This window comes from Neoarius graeffei, chromosome 21, assembly GCF_027579695.1.
Source record: "Neoarius graeffei isolate fNeoGra1 chromosome 21, fNeoGra1.pri, whole genome shotgun sequence".
NCBI classification, from domain to species: Eukaryota; Metazoa; Chordata; class Actinopteri; order Siluriformes; family Ariidae; genus Neoarius; species Neoarius graeffei.
The window spans coordinates 23,401,397-23,422,833 of record NC_083589.1 but is presented as its reverse complement, the minus strand read 5'-3'; positions in this window follow the sequence as shown (position 1 = coordinate 23,422,833).

Sequence of the window (21,437 nt, the reverse complement as noted above, 5' to 3'; positions counted from 1 at the left end):
ACACACGCAGAGAAATAAGCGCGCTGTCTAGAGGCGAATCTGCTGATGGGAATAATAACTGCTCTGAGATGGATTGAAGAAGTCAAACCTCTAAGATCTGTCATATGTACTGACTCATTGGCAGTTTTACTCAGCTTTGAAACAGGAAACTCAATAAGAGAGGATTTGGTAATAGAGGCAAGATATGTTTTATTGAATCTTAAGAACCTTGGATTGTTAGTTCAGTTTTGTTGGGTTCCAGCCCATATTGGGATTAAAGGAAATGAAGTGGCTGACAAAATTGCTAAGAAAATGCTGGAAAAAGAACATATAGGAATTAATATTTCAATGGGGAAGGGAGAAGCTCATCTCATCTCATTATCTCTAGCCGCTTTATCCTGTTCTACAGGGTCGCAGGCAAGCTGGAGCCTATCCCAGCTGACTACGGGCGAAAGGCGGGGTACACCCTGGACAAGTCGCCAGGTCATCACAGGGCTGACACACAGACAACCATTCACACTCACATTCACACCTATGGTCAATTTAGAGTCACCAGTTAACCTAACCTGCATGTCTTTGGACTGTGGGGGAAACCGGAGCACCCGGAGGAAACCCACGCGGACACGGGAAGAACATGCAAACTCCGCACAGGAAGGCCCTCGCCGGCCATGGGGCTCGAACCCGGACCTTCTTGCTGTGAGGCGACAGCGCTAACCACTACACCACCGTGCCGCCCGAAGGGAGAACCTAAATCTAAAATAAAAACAGAAGTTCTACTTAAATGGCAAAATGAATGGAAGGTAGAATTCAATGCAAGGCATTATCATGAGATCCAGGAAAATGTTTTGGGGAAAAGGATAATATCAGGTCTCAACAGAAGGGAAGAGGTGGTACTGTATATAGTAGACTAAGATTGGGTCACACAGGTCTTAATGGCACTCTACGGTTAATAGGGAAGAGTAATGGTTTATGTAGTGAATGTCAAGTTCTAGAAGATGTAGTTCATGTTTTATTTAATTGCAATAAATACACAGAACACAGACAGCAATGGAGAGAGAGGCTGATAATGGAATAGAAAACATCCTTAAAGTGCCATTCCACCATTGGATGTATTTTTTTGGCATAAAATACAATATATTTTATGACAACATGACTAGACAGAGAAATCTTTTAGCTTCAAAATGATATATCAAACATAATTTTTTGACAACGACAAGTATATTAATTTTGCGACCAAAGTCACTTACCCTTTTAATTTCCGCGCGGTAGTGAAACGTGATGTCATCGGCAGGTTCCCCTTCTTGTGTACCACGTCACGTGTGATGTGGCACAGATTATCAGCAATGGCGGATAGAACGCGATTGTCAGCTTCGGAAAAGAAGCGAAGGAAAATAGCAAGTGATGCCCAAAGGAGACGGTCGATGGTGAATATCGGCACAGCAATCGACAAGTGGAAATCGCGTTCTATCCGCCGTTGCTGATAATCTGTGCCACGTCACATGTGACGTGGTACACAAGAAGGGGAACCTGCCGATGACATCACGTTTCACTACCGCACGGAAATTAAAAGGGTAAGTGACTTTGGTCGCAAAATTAATATACTTCATCTCATCTCATCTCATTATCTCTAGCCGCTTTATCCTTCTACAGGGTCGCAGGCAAGCTGGAGCCTATCCCAGCTGACTACGGGCGAAAGGCGGGGTACACCCTGGACAAGTCGCCAGGTCATCACAGGGCTGACACACAGACAACCATTCACACTCACATTCACACCTATGGTCAATTTAGAGTCACCAGTTAACCTAACCTGCATGTCTTTGGACTGTGGGGGAAACCGGAGCACCCGGAGGAAACCCACGCGGACACGGGAAGAACATGCAAACTCCGCACAGGAAGGCCCTCGCCGGCCATGGGGCTCGAACCCGGACCTTCTTGCTGTGAGGCGACAGCGCTAACCACTACACCACCGTGCCGCCCGAAGGGAGAACCTAAATCTAAAATAAAAACAGAAGTTCTACTTAAATGGCAAAATGAATGGAAGGTAGAATTCAATGCAAGGCATTATCATGAGATCCAGGAAAATGTTTTGGGGAAAAGGATAATATCAGGTCTCAACAGAAGGGAAGAGGTGGTACTGTATATAGTAGACTAAGATTGGGTCACACAGGTCTTAATGGCACTCTACGGTTAATAGGGAAGAGTAATGGTTTATGTAGTGAATGTCAAGTTCTAGAAGATGTAGTTCATGTTTTATTTAATTGCAATAAATACACAGAACACAGACAGCAATGGAGAGAGAGGCTGATAATGGAATAGAAAACATCCTTAAAGTGCCATTCCACCATTGGATGTATTTTTTTGGCATAAAATACAATATATTTTATGACAACATGACTAGACAGAGAAATCTTTTAGCTTCAAAATGATATATCAAACATAATTTTTTGACAACGACAAGTATATTAATTTTGCGACCAAAGTCACTTACCCTTTTAATTTCCGCGCGGTAGTGAAACGTGATGTCATCGGCAGGTTCCCCTTCTTGTGTACCACGTCACGTGTGATGTGGCACAGATTATCAGCAATGGCGGATAGAACGCGATTGTCAGCTTCGGAAAAGAAGCGAAGGAAAATAGCAAGTGATGCCCAAAGGAGACGGTCGATGGTGAATATCGGCACAGCAATCGACAAGTGGAAATCGCGTTCTATCCGCCGTTGCTGATAATCTGTGCCACGTCACATGTGACGTGGTACACAAGAAGGGGAACCTGCCGATGACATCACGTTTCACTACCGCACGGAAATTAAAAGGGTAAGTGACTTTGGTCGCAAAATTAATATACTTCATCTCATCTCATCTCATTATCTCTAGCCGCTTTATCCTTCTACAGGGTCGCAGGCAAGCTGGAGCCTATCCCAGCTGACTACGGGCGAAAGGCGGGGTACACCCTGGACAAGTCGCCAGGTCATCACAGGGCTGACACACAGACAACCATTCACACTCACATTCACACCTATGGTCAATTTAGAGTCACCAGTTAACCTAACCTGCATGTCTTTGGACTGTGGGGGAAACCGGAGCACCCGGAGGAAACCCACGCGGACACGGGAAGAACATGCAAACTCCGCACAGGAAGGCCCTCGCCGGCCATGGGGCTCGAACCCGGACCTTCTTGCTGTGAGGCGACAGCGCTAACCACTACACCACCGTGCCGCCCGAAGGGAGAACCTAAATCTAAAATAAAAACAGAAGTTCTACTTAAATGGCAAAATGAATGGAAGGTAGAATTCAATGCAAGGCATTATCATGAGATCCAGGAAAATGTTTTGGGGAAAAGGATAATATCAGGTCTCAACAGAAGGGAAGAGGTGGTACTGTATATAGTAGACTAAGATTGGGTCACACAGGTCTTAATGGCACTCTACGGTTAATAGGGAAGAGTAATGGTTTATGTAGTGAATGTCAAGTTCTAGAAGATGTAGTTCATGTTTTATTTAATTGCAATAAATACACAGAACACAGACAGCAATGGAGAGAGAGGCTGATAATGGAATAGAAAACATCCTTAAAGTGCCATTCCACCATTGGATGTATTTTTTTGGCATAAAATACAATATATTTTATGACAACATGACTAGACAGAGAAATCTTTTAGCTTCAAAATGATATATCAAACATAATTTTTTGACAACGACAAGTATATTAATTTTGCGACCAAAGTCACTTACCCTTTTAATTTCCGCGCGGTAGTGAAACGTGATGTCATCGGCAGGTTCCCCTTCTTGTGTACCACGTCACGTGTGATGTGGCACAGATTATCAGCAATGGCGGATAGAACGCGATTGTCAGCTTCGGAAAAGAAGCGAAGGAAAATAGCAAGTGATGCCCAAAGGAGACGGTCGATGGTGAATATCGGCACAGCAATCGACAAGTGGAAATCGCGTTCTATCCGCCGTTGCTGATAATCTGTGCCACGTCACATGTGACGTGGTACACAAGAAGGGGAACCTGCCGATGACATCACGTTTCACTACCGCACGGAAATTAAAAGGGTAAGTGACTTTGGTCGCAAAATTAATATACTTGTCATTGTCAAAAAATTATGTTTGATATATCATTTTGAAGCTAAAAGATTTCTCTGTCTAGTCATGTTGTCATAAAATACAGTGGGCAAAAAAGTATTTAGCCAGCCACCAATTGTGCAAGTTCTCCCACTTAAAAAGATGAGAGAGGCCTGTAATTTTCATCATAGGTACACTTCAATTATGAGAGACAGAATGGGGGGAAAGAATCCAGGAAATCACATTGTAGGATTTTTAATGAATTAACTGGTAAATTCCTCAGTAAAACAAGTATTTGGTCACCTACAAACAAGCAAGATTTCTGGCTCTCACAGACCTGTAACTTCTTCTTTAAGAGGCTCCTCTGTCCTCCACTTGTTACCTGTATTAATGGCACCTGTTTGAACTCGTTATCAGTATAAAAGACACCTGTCCACAACCTCAAACAGTCACACTCCAAACTCCACTATGGCCAAGACCAAAGAGCTGTCAAAGGACACCAGAAACAAAATTGTAGACCTGCACCAGGCTGGGAAGACTGACTCTGCAATAGGTAAGCAGCTTGGTGTGAAGAAATCAACTGTGGGAGCAATTATTAGAAAATGGAAGACATGCAAGACCACTGATAATCTCCCTCGATCTGGGGCTCCACGCAAGATATCACCTTATGGGGTCAAAATGATCACAAGAACAGTGAGCAAAAATCCCAGAACCACACGGGGGACCTAGTGAATGACCTGCAGAGAGCTGGGACCAAAGTAACAAAGGCTACCATCAGTAACACACTACGCCGCCAGGGACTCAAATCCTGCAGTGCCAGACGTGTCCTCCTGCTTAAGCCAGTACATGTCCAGGCCCATCTGAAGTTTGCTAGAGAGCATTTGGATGATCCAGAAGAGGATTGGGAGAATGTCATATGGTCAGATGAAACCAAAATAGAACTTTTTGGTAAAAACTCAACTTGTTGTGTTTGGAGGAGAAAGAATGCTGAGTTGCATCCAAAGAACACCATACCTACTGTGAAGCATGGGGGTGGAAACATCATGCTTTGGGGCTGTTTTTCTGCAAAGGGACCAGGATGACTGATCCGTGTAAAGGAAAGAATGAATGGGGCCATGTATCATGAGATTTTGAGTGAAAACCTCCTTCCATCAGCAAGGGCATTGAAGATGAAATGTGGCTGGGTCTTTCAGCATGACAATGATCCCAAACACAACGCCCGGGCAACGAAGGAGTGGCTTCATAAGAAGTATTTCTAGGTCCTGGAGTGGCCTAGCCAGTCTCCAGATCTCAACCCCATAGAAGATCTTTGGAGGGAGTTGAAAGTCCACGTTGCCCAGTGACAGCCCCAAAACATCACTGCTCTAGAGGAGATCTGCATGGAGGAATGGGCCAAAATACCAGCAACAGTGTGTGAAAACCTTGTGAAGACTTACAGAAAACGTTTGACCTCTGTCATTGCCAACAAAGGGTATATAACAAAGTATTGAGATGAACTTTTGTTATTGACCAAATACTTATTTTCCACCATAATTTGCAAATAAATTCTTTAAAAATCAGACAATGTGATTTTCTGGATTTTTTTTTCTCATTTTGTCTCTCATAGTTGAGGTATACCTATGATGAAAATTACAGGCCTCTCTCATGTTTTTAAGTGGGAGAACTTGCACAATTGGTGACTGACTAAATACTTTTTTACCCCACTGTATATTGTATTTTATGCCAAAGAATACATCCAATGGTGGAATGGCACTTTAAGGAAGAAGGAATGCAGAGAGATAGGATCAAATCCCTATTTATTTTTCTTAATGATACAGGTTTAATTAAAAGGATCTAGGGCCAGCCTTAAAATTATTCTTGTCGGCGGTAATGCAGCCGGGTGGGCTGAAACTTCCCTAAAAAAATCGCCGGGTGGATGATTTGGTAGTAAAAAAAAATTAAAATATAGCAGCCGGGTGGGAAGAAAATCTACAAAAAAGAAAAAAGATCGTTCTCAGACACCATTCTGTGGCTGCAAAATTATTGACGCTTTCGGACTCCGTACTAGTAATTACTATCTAAGGACCGACAGTACCTTTGATCTGGCCATTTAACTCAATGATGAATGTCCGACATTCAATAAAACATATACCCAGAACAAAATTTTGCAACGACCACTATGCTGTATTTCTTCCAAATTATAGTACGAACGAAAAAATATTACCCATGATTTACCATGATAGGTGGGATTTTTTTGCTACATGAGCTTGAATGCAGGTACCCTTAAAGGAATACTCCGGAGTGAAATGCTTTTTAGGTCTATTTTTGCGTTATTGGGAGTGCATAGGGCAGCACAGTGGTGTAGTGGTTAGCGCTGTCGCCTCACAGCAAGAAGGTCCGGGTTCAAGCCCCGTGGCCGGCGAGGGCCTTTCTGTGCGGAGTTTGCATGTTCTCCCTGTGTCCGCATGGGTTTCCTCCGGGTGCTCCGGTTTCCCCCACAGTCCAAAGACATGCAGGTTAGATTAACTGGTGACTCTAAATTGACCGTAGGTGTGAATGTGAGTGTGAATGGTTGCCTGTGTCTATGTGTCAGCCCTGTGATGACCTGGCGACTTGTCCAGGGTGTACCCCGCCTTTCGCCCGTAGTCAGCTGGGATAGGCTCCAGCTTGCCTGCAACCCTGTAGAACAGGATAAAGCGGCTAGAGATGATGAGATGAGATATTATATGGAGCCCTGTGATGACCTGGCGACTTGTTCAGGGTGTACCCCGCCTTTCGCCTGTAGTCAGCTGGGATAGGCTCCAGCTTGCCTGTGATCCTGTAGAACAGGATAAAGCGGCTAGAGATAATGAGATGAGATGAAATTAACTGCATTTCATTTCAACACAGTTCTTATTTTATCTGCAGAACATGCGCTTCACAAGGTCGTCTTCTCTCGACTGGGAATTTCTTGTTCAAGCCCAGTGGAGTGGGCTTTTTATGCATCCAAGTTTGGCAGCCCAAGCACTTGTGCATTCTGTTCTCCCAGTACAGTAAATATTGACCAGACACTAAAGAAGTAATTCAGAACTGTTCTTCCTGTATGCCTGTACTGTTTGGCGAAGGGACACAAAGCTCTGAAGCGTGGTCCTCTGGCTGGAGCAAAAAGGAAGAAATGAACATTCATTGCAAGAAATGTCTGAAATTCAGTGTATTTTTCATGCTGAAGTTAAAATAAAATTATAGAATAGAATAGAATAAAATTATTAGAATAAAATTATTGTTGGTTGCAATGTATGTTTTTATCTTGACTTTATACAGTAACTCGCAAGTGATTTGCAAATATTGAGGGCCTGAGATGGAAAAAAAATCCCCGCAAATCCGTGGTGGCTCTGAGAGGCTAAAAAAAAAAATTGCTGCCTGCCTGGTGAATTTTATTTGGTCATGTTACCCCCAACAAAGATTTTTTTAAGGCTGGCCTAGGATCCTTTTTTTTTCTCTCTTAAACTTCAGATAGCCATGATAGTCTGCTAAGTCCCTTTACACACTCCTGTACAGTAGGTGGCGGTATGCACCAAAGAGATGTGATAAAGGCGCACAAACGGAGGCTGCAGATGAAAGTATTGCTTCACTATATGGCCAAAAGTATACGGACACCTGACAATCACACTATGGTTCTTCTCTAAGCTATTGACACAAAGTTGGAAACACACAGTTGTACAGAATGTCTTTGTATGCTGTAACATTACAATTTCATGATCCTGTACACAATCTGAGCTCCATGAAGACATGGTTTGAGAAGGTTGGAGTGAAGAACTCGAGTGTCCTGTACAAAACCCTGACTGAACTCAACCCCACTGAACACCTTTGGGATGAACTGGAGCACCGACTGAACCCGAGACCTCCTCATCCAACACCAGTGCCTGATCTCACTAATGCTCCTGTAGCTGAATGATCACACAGCCATGCTCCAGAATCTAGTGGAAAGCCTTTCCAGAAGAGAAGAGTGGAGGTTATTATAACAGCAAACACAATAGGACGAAATCTGGAATATGATATTCAACAAGCACACAGAGGTGTGGTGGTCCGGTGTCCATAAAATGTTATCTATATGTACTCAGGAGTATTGTGTATTTATTGTTTACAACCCCGATTCCAAAAAAGTTGGGACAAAGTACAAATTGTAAATAAAAACGGAAAGCAATAATTTACAAATCTCAAAAACTGATATTGTATTCACAATAGAACATAGACAACATATCAAATGTCGAAAGTGAGACATTTTGAAATTTCATGCCAAATATTGGCTCATTTGAAATTTCATGACAGCAACACATCTCAAAAAAGTTGGGATAGGGGCAATAAGAGGCTGGAAAAGTTAAAGGTACAAAAAAGGAACAGCTGGAGGACCAAATTGCAACTCATTAGGTCAATTGGCAATAGGTCATTAACATGACTGGGTATAAAAAGAGCATCTTGGAGTGGCAGCGGCTCTCAGAAGTAAAGATGGGAGGAGGATCACCAATCCCCCTAATTCTGCGCCGACAAATAGTGGAGCAATATCAGAAAGGAGTTTGACAGTGTAAAATTGCAAAGAGTTTGAACATATCATCATCTACAGTGCATAATATCATCAAAAGATTCAGAGAATCTGGAAGAATCTCTGTGCGTAAGGGTCAAGGCCGGAAAACCATACTGGGTGCCCATGATCTTCGGGCCCTTAGATGGCACTGCATCACATACAGGCATGCTTCTGTATTGGAAATCACAAAATGGGATCAGGAATATTTCCAGAGAACATTATCTGTGAACACGATTCACCGTGCCATCCGCCGTTGCCAGCTAAAACTCTATAGTTCAGAGAAGAAGCCGTATCTAAACATGATCCAGAAGCGCAGACGTCTTCTCTGGGCCAAGGCTCATTTAAAATGGACTGTGGCAAAGTGGAAAACTGTTCTGTGGTCAGACGAATCAAAATTTGAAGTTCTTTATGGAAATCAGGGACGCCGTGTCATTCGGACTAAAGAGGAGAAGGACGACCCAAGTTGTTATCAGCGCTCAGTTCAGAAGCCTGCATCTCTGATGGTATGAGGTTGCATTAGTGCGTGTGGCATGGGCAGCTTACACATCTGGAAAGACACCATCAATGCTGAAAGGTATATCCAGGTTCTAGAGCAACATATGCTCCCATCCAGACGACGTCTCTTTCAGGGAAGACCTTGCATTTTCCAACATGACAATGCCAAACCACATACTGCATCAATTACAGCATCATGGCTGCGTAGAAGAAGGGTCCGGGTACTGAACTGGCCAGCCTGCAGTCCAGATCTTTCACCCATAGAAAACATTTGGCGCATCATAAAACGGAAGATACGACAAAAAAAAAAAACTAAGACAGTTGAGCAACTAGAATCCTACATTAGACAAGAATGGGTTAACATTCCTATCCCTAAACTTGAGCAACTTGTCTCCTCAGTCCCCAGACGTTTACAGACTGTTGTAAAGAGAAAAGGGGATGTCTCACAGTGGTAAACATGGCCTTGTCCCAACTTTTTTGAGATGTGTTGTTGTCATGAAATTTAAAATCACCTAATTTTTCTCTTTAAATGATACACTTTCTCAGTTTAAGCATTTGATATGTCATCCATGTTCTATTCTGAATAAAATATGGAATTTTGAAACTTCCACATCATTGCATTCCGTTTTTATTTACAATTTGTACTTTGTCCCAACTTTTTTGGAATCGGGGTTGTAGTTTAGTAAATAGTATGTATTATGAGTATGTCCTATTTTGAAATAGCTTACGAGTGCAGTATGTAAGGCTTGAGACTTTAGGTCAGCTAAATTTGTTAAATTATTCCTAAAGAAAATCCCCCTCTCCGTTTTTTTAAAAAAATCTGCTCATTTTTACATTGCACGTTTTGTCAGATGGGGCATAACCCTCAGTTTATTGCTCTATTTTGCCCCCTAGTGGAATAAGAGAGACTAACTCTTTCTTTCTTTCTTTCTTTCTTTCTTTCTTTCTTTCTTTCTTTCTTTCTTGTTTTTCCCAATCCAATTACAGTTCACCAAATGATTTAAATTGATATTTAAAATTAATTTCATTACCATGTTTGATTTGAATGTGAGATTTGCATAGAATATTTATGGACAAGAATTTATCAGGACGTCTGTTTTATAGTGGTTTATGGAGATCGGCTTCTCTATCTGCATATCAGAGCATTTTTTTTTCTAATTTATTATTTCTTGGGGAAATTTTGAAGAAAGAGTGAGCTCATGTAGAAATAGAGTGAATTCAGATATACTGAGACACTTTTCTGAATTTCCAACTAGTTTAAGCTTTCTTGTTGTTAGTAAAATAAATAAAATAATAATAATACACCAACACATGATACCTTTCTGAAATCCCCACATTGTTGACTGTGTGTACATGTCAAGATGTCTGTGAAGATTCTGTCATCCAGGTCATAGTAAACTGTGGGTGGTAAAAGAGAGCAACTGGACTTGCTTGAAGATTCTTGAAGACGTTTCACCTCTCATTCGAAAGGCTTCTTCAGTTCTGTCTGACTAATAGGGAGTATCAGGTATTTATCCTCTCATGGATGAAAAGCGATCCTAAGGTGTCATTGAGTCACCCTGTTGGTGTAGGTCACTGGGGGCTGGGTGTGAATGGCCTAGAAAGTCATTGGGGTGATCAATGGGTTGTTGGTTCTCTCTGTCCTCCTGTGAATCACTGAAAACAGCTGGGTTTTGGTGTGCGTTCAGTTGTCTGGGAAGTGTGCCAAGGACTGCATTGTAGGTGGCTGATAAATGATGTCTTAGGCTACATCCACACGACAACGGCAACGAGATGTTATTTAAAAATATATCGCATCCAAATGGGCAACGATCAGTAAAATATCAGGTCCATATGGCAACGCAACGCTTGCTGAAAACGATGCAATACACATGCCACACCTCTAGGGGCGCTGTAAGACGGTCCCTTCGGAGACACCAGAACAATAGAAGAAGTAAGGACGCATGCGCATAAACTATTATGCGCGAGACTTCATATTAGCCACAAAGTCAGGAAAATCTGTTCGTAAAATTACATTATAATGACCAAATACAATGAAAAGTATTTTTCCAGTCTCACCTGTGAAAGGTAATCCCATGTGATCTCGTTTGGACGGTAAACCTGTTGGTACAGTTAAACGTAGCTAATCTTTATTCTCCGCTTTGACCTATCCAATATGGTGGCGAGGATGACGTATAATTCTACGCGGAAGGCGGCGTCTTTAATGGTCCGGAATAAATTGAATACTACACGTTTATGGATTAATTTGTTGTTTCTCACCTGTGAAAGGTAATCCCATGTGATCTCGTTTGGACGGTAAACCTGTTGGTACAGTTAAACGCAGCACATGAATCTTTATTCTCCGCTTTGACCTATCCAATATGGCGGCGAGGATGACGTAGGATTCTACGCAGAAGGCGGCGTCTTTAATGGTCCGGAATAAATTGAATACTACAACCCCGATTCCAAAAAAGTTGGGACAAAGTACAAATTATGAATAAAAACGGAATGCAATGATGTGGAAGTTTCAAAATTCCATATTTTATTCAGAATAGAACATAGATGACATATCAAATGTTTAAACTGAGAAAATGTATCATTTAAAGAGAAAAATTAGGTGATTTTAAATTTCATGACAACAACACATCTCAAAAAAGTTGGGACAAGGCCATGTTTACCACTGTGAGACATCCCCTTTTCTCTTTACAACAGTCTGTAAACGTCTGGGGACTGAGGAGACAAGTTGCTCAAGTTTAGGGATAGGAATGTTAACCCATTCTTGTCTAATGTAGGATTCTAGTTGCTCAACTGTCTTAGGTCTTTTTTGTCGTATCTTCCGTTTTATGATGCGCCAAATGTTTTCTATGGGTGAAAGATCTGGACTGCAGGCTGGCCAGTTCAGTACCCGGACCCTTCTTCTACGCAGCCATGATGCTGTAATTGATGCAGTATGTGGTTTGGCATTGTCATGTTGGAAAATGCAAGGTCTTCCCTGAAAGAGACGTCATCTGGATGGGAGCATATGTTGCTCTAGAACCTGGATATACCTTTCAGCATTGATGGTGTCTTTCCAGATGTGTAAGCTGCCCATGCCACACGCATTAATGCAACCCCATACCATCAGAGATGCAGGCTTCTGAACTGAGCGCTGATAACAACTTGGGTCGTCCTTCTCCTCTTTAGTCCGAATGACACGGCGTCCCTGATTTCCATAAAGAACTTCAAATTTTGATTCGTCTGACCACAGAACAGTTTTCCACTTTGCCACAGTCCATTTTAAATGAGCCTTGGCCCAGAGAAGACGTCTGCGCTTCTGGATCATGTTTAGATACGGCTTCTTCTTTGAACTATAGAGTTTTAGCTGGCAACGGCGGATGGCACGGTGAATTGTGTTCACAGATAATGTTCTCTGGAAATATTCCTGATCCCATTTTGTGATTTCCAATACAGAAGCATGCCTGTATGTGATGCAGTGCCATCTAAGGGCCCGAAGATCATGGGCACCCAGTATGGTTTTCCGGCCTTGACCCTTACGCACAGAGATTCTTCCAGATTCTCTGAATCTTTTGATGATATTATGCACTGTAGATGATGATATGTTCAAACTCTTTGCAATTTTACACTGTCGAACTCCTTTCTGATATTGCTCCACTATTTGTCGGCGCAGAATTAGGGGGATTGGTGATCCTCTTCCCATCTTTACTTCTGAGAGCCGCTGCCACTCCAAGATGCTCTTTTTATACCCACTCATGTTAATGGCCTATTGCCAATTGACCTAATGAGTTGCAATTTGGTCCTCCAGCTGTTCCTTTTTTTGTACCTTTAACTTTTCCAGCCTCTTATTGCCCCTATCCCAACTTTTTTGAGATGTGTTGCTGTCATGAAATTTCAAATGAGCCAATATTTGGCATGAAATTTCAAAATGCCTCACTTTCGACATTTGATATGTTGTCTATGTTCTGTTGTGGATACAATATCAGTTTTTGAGATTTGTAAATTATTGCATTCCGTTTTTATTTACAATTTGTACTTTGTCCCAACTTTTTTGGAATCAGGGTTGTACACGTTGATGGATTAATTTGCTCTTCTACGCCCTTTTTGAGGAATGTACTTTAGGACTTAAACCCACATCTGAAGAGGTGAGATCGCTCCTTTTTTTCCCTATTTTTGCTGGCGGGATTGACTCTGCCCTAAGGGCAGAGTCTCTCTCTCTCTCTCTCTCTCTCTCTCTCTCTCACTTTGCACCATTACACAATAAATATTCACAGTGAAAATATTTTGTAAGCGCGTTTCATGAACCAAGTTATAGGATTTGTTGACAACTCGCATCGCAATGAGAAGATCATTGGCACTACTGGTGTTAAGAATCAGACCATTTCATAAATGAATATTTTGCTGTAGAGCTGCAGTGTTTGTACAATTGCATGTTTTTGCTTCACTATTACTGTCACTATTCTGCTTCTTGCATTACTACTGTGAACTAACACTGAACATAATAATAATAATAATAATAATAATAATAATAATAATATCCAAGCTCGTGTTTCACTCTCACTAGTGCTCTGTAAGGCTTTTTCCTGGTGATATCCTGGTGATATTCGTTACACTTCTACCCGGCGTGAAGCACTCACAGTCATGTGGTTGTGACGTCATCGTAAACAAATCCGTTCTACTCATCCAGACGACTTCACAACGGCAACGTTGCCAGATCTTTCCACTCTGGAACCCGTTCTCAAAAAGATTGCGTTTTGAGCACCCAAAATGCCGGTGCCGTGTGGACGCCAGGCCTAAACGATAAGCAATTGTATCGGAGTCACCTGAATCCGTTGCCGTGTGGACAGGGCCTTAGACCACCACCTCTGTTTAGTGATGGCCATTCCAAATTGACAAAAAATGGCTTCTTTAACTCTTTGCTCATACCAACGATCCTCTCTGGCTAAAATGAGTATGTTGCAATCCTGAAGTGAGTGCCCTTTGTTGTTAAGATGAAGATAGACAGCAGAGTCCTGGCCTGAGGAACTGGCTGTCCTGCGTTGAGCCATGCGCCTGTGGAGCGGTTGTTTTGTTTCCCCAATATATGAGTCCGTGCATTCCTCACTGTACTGAATTGCATATACTACATTGTCCTGTTTGTGTCTGGCTATTCTGTCCTTAGGGTGGACCAGTTTCTGCTTCAGGGTGTTGCTGGGTCTGAAATGTACCGGAATGTTGTGTTTGTAGAAGATCCCCCTGAGTTTCTCAGATAGACCAGAAATGTAGGGAATGACAATGTTCTTGCGTTTGTTCCTGATATCTTCCTTGTCCGTTATGTTCCTTTTTCTGCTCTTGAAGAAACCCACCGGAAACCCACACACACAGACCAGTACCTACTCTTCGACTCTCACCACCCACTGGAACACAAATTGGAGGTCATTAGGACCTTGCAACACAGGGCTCAGAACATTCCTACAATGGTAGATGGAAAAGAGAAGGAGCAAAATCACATCAAGAAAGCACTTCAGAGCTGCAGGTATCCCAACTGGGCTTTCTTCAAGAGCAGAAAAAGGAACATAACGGACAAGGAGGATAATAGGAACAAATGCAAGAACATTGTCATTCCCTATATTTCTGGTCTATCTGAGAAACTCGGGAGGATCTTCTACAAACACAACATTCTGGTACATTTCAGACCCAGTAACACCCTGAAGCAGAAACTGGTCCACCCTAAGGACAAAATACCCAGACACAAACAGGACAATGTAGTGTATGCAATTCAGTGCAGTGAGGAATGCACGGACTTCTATATTAGGGAAACAAAACAACTGCTTCACAGGCACATGGCTCAACACAGGAGAGCCAGTTCCTCAGGCCAGGACTCTGCTGTCTATCTTCATCTTAACAACAAATGACACTCATTTCAGGATTGCAACGTTCACATTTTAGCCAGAGAGGATCGTTGGTATGAGCGAGGAGTTAAAGAAGCCATTTTTGTCAACTTGGAACAGTCATCACTGAACAGAGGTGGTGGTCTAAGCTATCATTTATCAGCCACCTACAATGCAGTCCTTGGCACACTTCCCAGACAACTGGATGCACACCAAAACCCAGCTGTTTTCAGTGACACACAGGAGGACAGAGAGAACCAACAACTCACTGATCACCCCAACGACTCTCTAGGCCATTCACACCCAGCCCCCAGTGACCCACACCAACAGGGTGACTCAACGACACCTTAGGATCGCTTTTCATCCGTGAGAGGATAAATACCTGATACTCTCTATCAGACAGAACTGAAGAAGCCTTTTGGATGAGAGGTGAAACGTCTTCAAGAATCTTCAAGCAGTTGCTCTCTTTTACCACCCACAGTGTACATGTCAAGGGAACATCATATTCATCATATTCTGAAAAAGTATGGCTTACCCTTTTGTCAAGTCTGATTAAAAGCCATTTTTTAAATTATGTTTGGTCATTTGAAATACATGTTTCATTAGTTTAGGTTTCGGCACAATTAACAGCAGGATTTGTTTTTGTTTGTCTTACATTGTATGAACACAGTAGTACAATTGATTACATATTAATATAACATTTGATAACTTGTTTCTTACATCAGTACAGACCATTTTTAAACAGGATTTACAAAAGCTTAATTATTTTCCGAATTCGTAATCAATGTTTTCTCAAATTCGCTTGAATTCATAAATGAAAACCAACACTAAAATGTAAGTAACACTTCATATATTTTTGTTTGCAGTTGCAGCATAATACAGGATTAAAAAATAATAATAAACACCAGCATTAATCTCAGCATCAATTAAAATCAAATAAAATGATATGAACAAAGTACACTGACTAAAAAATATCTAAACATACCAAGTAGTAGTCCTGAGTAATGTTCTGTGTTTCCAAGTCAGCCTTATTCCCCTGTTTATTAAGATCTTTCATACAAACACCATTTTAACACATAAAATCCACCAATGCATCATTTAAACATAGTTATGGAGTGTTTTGTGTATCTATTATATCCCTTCATATTTCCTTTTATCCACTTTTTAAGTATTTCATGACCATTTTAATTACTTACACAATTCTGTCCCAGATAACCAAAGGAATATGATTCCATTATAAATTTCAAAACATGATTTGCAGTAATGTGATGCTTATTATGTTACATTATGTACAAATACATCATAAATGCTGTGTCCTGAATAAATTGTTCATGACAATTTTGTAACCTTGTGGGAGGGGGAAAAAGTAGCCAAATCAGATGTCATTTTCCTTCCCCAAGATACAGTGGTGCTTGAAAGTTTGTGAATCCTTTAGAATTTTCTATATTTCTGCATAAATATGACCCAAAACATCATCAGATTTTCACACAAGTCCTAAAAGTAGATAAAGAGAACCCAGTTAAACAAATGAGATAAAAATATTATACTTGGTCATTTATTTATTGAGGAAAATTATCCAATATTACATATCTGTGAGTGGCAAAAGTATGTGAACCTTTGCTTTCAGTATCTGGTGTGACCCCCTTGTGCGGCAATAACTGCAACTAAACGTTTCTGGTAACTATTGATCAGTCCTGCACACCGACTTGGAGGAATTTTTGCGCATTCCTCCATACAGAACAGCTTCAACTCTGGGATGTTGGTGGGTTTCCTCACATGAACTGCTCGCTTCAGGTCCTTCCACAACATTTCGATTGGATTAAGGTCAGGACTTTGACTTGGCCATTCCAAAACATTAACTTGATTCTTCTTTAATCATTCTTTGGTAGAACGACTTGTGTGCTTAGGGTTGTTGTCTTGCTGCATGACCCACCTTCTCTTGAGATTTAGTTCATGGACAGATGTCCTGACATTTTCCTTTAGAATTTGCTGGTATAATTCAGAATTCATTGTTCCATCAATGATGGCAAGCGGTCCTGGCCCAGATGCAGCAAAACAGGCCCAAACCATGATATTACTACCACCATGTTTCACAGATGGGATAAGGTTCTTATGCTGGAATGCAGTGTTTTCCTTTCTCCAAACATAACACTTCTCATTTAAACCAAAAAGTTCTATTTTGGTCTCATCCATCCACAAAACATTTTTCCAACAGCCTTCTGGCTTGTCCATGTGATCTTTAGCAAACTGCAGACGAGCAGCAATGTTCTTTTTGGAGAGCAGTGGCTTTCTTCTTGCAACCCTGCCATGCACACCATTGTTGTTCAGTGTTCTCCTGATGGTGGACTCATGAACATTAACATTAGCCAATGTGAGAGAGGCCTTCAGTTGCTTAGAAGTTACCCTGGGGGGCTTCCGGTTATGACGTGGACGTGAGTAGTCGCAGAACCCACGTGCTCCGGTAAAATATTTATTTTATATATGTAAACCCGTTCGTTTGCTTTTGTGAAAAGTCTTAGTCGAGTGATATAAGTGCAAGATAGATGTAGGATCCAAAATGAAGTCAAGTAAACCTAGTTTAAGAGCTAAAGATAAGAAGAGAGACGACAAGTTGGAGTTAGCAGCTTAAGGGCTAGCTGAAGCTCCCGCAACCCAAGCTAGGGATGAAGGAATTTTAACTGCTATACACACCCTTCGGAAAGACTTCTCTGCCCAGCTCCAAGAAGTTATCACCTCAAATCACGGGATCAGAGAAGCTTTAGACTCCTCCTCCGAAAGACTAAGTGGCACAGAATCTCGTATAAGTTCAGCTGAGGACCAATTGAACAACCTAGATAATGTCTCTGCAACCACTCAAAGAAAGGTGCTAGCACTCACCAGGTCAGTAGAGTCCATGGAAAACTGCCAGCGCCGACTAAACTTGAGACTGGTGAGCTTGCCAGAAAACACAGAGAAATGTGACTTGGTATCCTTCCTCAATGAATGGTTACCCAACCTCCTTGGTCCAGAAAATTTCCCGAATCCAACATCCGTCAACCAAGCCTTCAGACTTCCAAAAACAGCCACTTCTAATGCTAACAACAAGCCGAACCTAAAACCTGTTCCTCGGGTGTTCCTCGGGCAATTCTCATGAAATTCCGCTGGCTGATCGACAGAGACCGAGTGATGAAGGCTGCTCGCAAGAAGAAATGTCTACAGTTCGAGGAGAATTGTGTGATGTTTTTCCCAGACCTTTCGGCAGAGATTCAGCAGCAGAGGAGAAGGTTTGATGGCGTGAAAGCCTGACTACATAAGCTGGATATCAAGTTTGGATTACAGTTTCCAGCAAAACTGAGAATCTATCACAAGGGTAAATTGCATACTTTGCTGACTCCAGCAGAGGTAGAGGCCTTCATCCAAGAGATCGATCGAGACAGAACGGTCTCAGTCTGAACAGAACAATGATGTGAGTGATTGACGTAAGATATCGCTTGCCTGCTCTGAGCTAAAATACACGAAAGACTTGGACTAAGATGTATGGGACAGGAGTATTGTATTCCAGAGTCATATATCACATACCTGTAATATAGCTGACCCAGTGTTTGATGGTTTCAATGATAATGACAGTAATACAATTCTGTTTGATGGTTTTATGTATAGCCTGATGTTATTATGGGTCATTTAGCTACACGTAATAGGGTTTATCGTTTTTTTAAAATACTTAATAATGTCTGCCGGGCATGGGTTCCACCCGATTTTGTTCAATGTTCTGTATCTGCTCCTTAGTTAAGGATCAATGCAAGTTGTCCGGTTTTTCAGTCTATTGTAAGAGTGTGAGAGGGCAGGCCCGTCGACGGGGGGGGGGGGGGGGGAGGGGAACAAACGGGTCTGTTGTCCCGGGCCCAGGAATGGGGGGCCCAGAACTGGGCTCTCATGAAGTTGCGATTATTTTATTTCATTTCAAAATGTGTTGATTTGGGGGAGAAATTTGCTATATTTGCATTCAATAAATGATTTCTAGATCTTTTGCCTTTATTGTCTTTGAAAAAGGCGTCAAGAACCCCCTACCACCCCTAATGCAAAAATGGTTTGGTCTGACTCTTTGATTAAGGGGAAAAAAACGACATCGTTCGATCATAGCGCTTCGACAATCAGCGTGCGTGCCATTTGCCAACATGCACAAGTCAGGAGCACAGAAAAGAAAAGAGAAAAAGAGAGGAAGAAACCAAGAGACTCAGGGGCTCACTGCATAAATATTTTAAAAAAGAGTCGGATGATGCAGCAGGTACTAGCAAAGGCAGTGGGGCAGCTGAGCCAGGTAAGACACAGCCAACTTTTTCCAGCCCCGTAAAGTAACCCCAACCAAGGCACGCGCGGCACGCAATTCATGTTACAAACGAGGGGAGAGCAAGTCACACTGAACACCATATCAAACGCACAGGGCATTGAATCATTTCATAACCACAACGGCTTAATAACATTGCGTTTCATATATCTGATTGAAGCTAAGAATATTCACATTAGCCCGCAATCATATCCCGCCGTTTCTCGAGCGGTGTGTTCTTCTCTGCTTTTCACACTGGACAGTACACACGCACGCACAACAAAAGTCCGGCGCATTGCATTTCGCACCTGAATAGTTGCAGACTAAGGAAATGTTAAAATGTTAAAACTGTAAAAATGTTGAAATGCTAAAATGAAATGGTTGTTGACCGGTTGAATGGTTTTTAAATACCTGTCATTTAAGGGTTGGAGTGAGGAGAGACTGGGATAAGCAGTGATGGGAATAACGGCGTTAGAAATAAACGGCGTTACTAACGGCGTTACTTTTTTTAGTAACGAGTAATCTAACTAATTACTTTTTACATCGTTATAACGCCGTTCCCGTTACTTACAATAAAATACTATGCGTTACTTTATTAAAGCTGTTCTCATCTGGCACGCTGCTCGTTCAGCCTTTCTTTACTCTGCTTTCGTGTGGGGCGGGGAGACACGAGACAACGGCACAGTAAGCCAATCAGAGTAGATTTTGACAGCATGCCATGCCTACTGCACTGCGCACTCTTTCAATGAGAAGACACAGCGATGGCGAGCGGTCAGCCCAGCACTGCGCTTTCACACTGGAAATACAGCCATTACTTTTCATTACTTGAAATAAAAGGCAAAAATGTTTACGTGCAATGCACATTATGTCGAGGAACAAAGCGTTTGTCCTCGTCAGTGGCCAGTAATTAGTAACAATTTTAATAACTACAAAAATATATTACATTTGATAGATGTCTTATCTCACATTGTCCCACAAAAATATTAATATAGTGTAGATAACGTTACTAATTGGTTCTGTTAAGTGTCCATTTCAGTCATTAAACACATTTAACATTCACTTTTATTATGATTACAATAATTGAATTTGATATTTTTTTGAGGGGGAACAAAATGTAACGGAATAATTACTTTCCCTGGTAATTAGTTACTTTTATCACAAAGTAACTCCGTTACTAACTCAGTTACTTTTTGGGAAAAGTAACTAGTAACTATAACTAATTACTTTATGAAAGTAACGTGCCCAAGAGAGGTGGGGGTGTGTGTGTGGGTTGGCCGGGGGGGCCCATTCAGAGCATTTTGTCCCGGGCTCAGCCAAAGCTGTCAGCGGCCCTGTGAGAGGGGTCTGTGCAATTAGGGGGCACAGGGTCTTAGGAGAGCCCCGTCTCCATTCTAGAGAGGGGGCGTTTGTTACTTTTTTTCTTTTCTTTATTTGTCATATTTTGATGGCACACAGGTTCCCTTTGGTGGAAGAGGAGTTGATGTAACTGTAATATTACTTAGGCTGGGTTATGAGTAATGCCCCTTTTCTCAATATTGTTTCATGGAATGTCAGGGGTATGAGAAAATTAGTTAAAATTAAGCAAGTACTGTCCAGACTTAAACACCTCCAAGCTAAAGTCGTATTTTTCCAAGAAACACATTTATTGTCGGATGATATTGTGCGTATTAGGAAGAGATGGCATGGACAAATTCTAGCATCTTGCTTCTCCTCACAGGCAAGAGGAGTTGCAGTTCTTATCCATAAATCAGTCCCTTTTAGGATTCACAAACTTCTCCAAGATCCTACGGGTAGATTTATGATGGTTAGTGGAATTCTTTTGAATCAAGAAATGATTCTTGTAAATGTTTATGGACCGAATAATGATGATGCCACATTCTTTAGTAACCTCTTCATGACAGTTTCCTCCTTTCAAGTCAAGTCAACTTTATTGTCAAATATGCTATACTTGCTCGACATACAGCACAGATGAAATTTCAGTCCTCTCTGACCCACAGTGCAAACAGGCAATGCAATAAATAAAAATAGAATAATTGAAAAAACAAACTATATAAACAGTATAAACACTCTAGATAAGAACTAGACATAAACACTCATAAACAAACGATATAAACAGTATAAACACTCTAGATAAGAACTAGACAGACTAAACACACACACACACGTAAATTGGTCAAGGGCAGTCAAGGGCACTTGAGGTATAGCAGGTAAACAT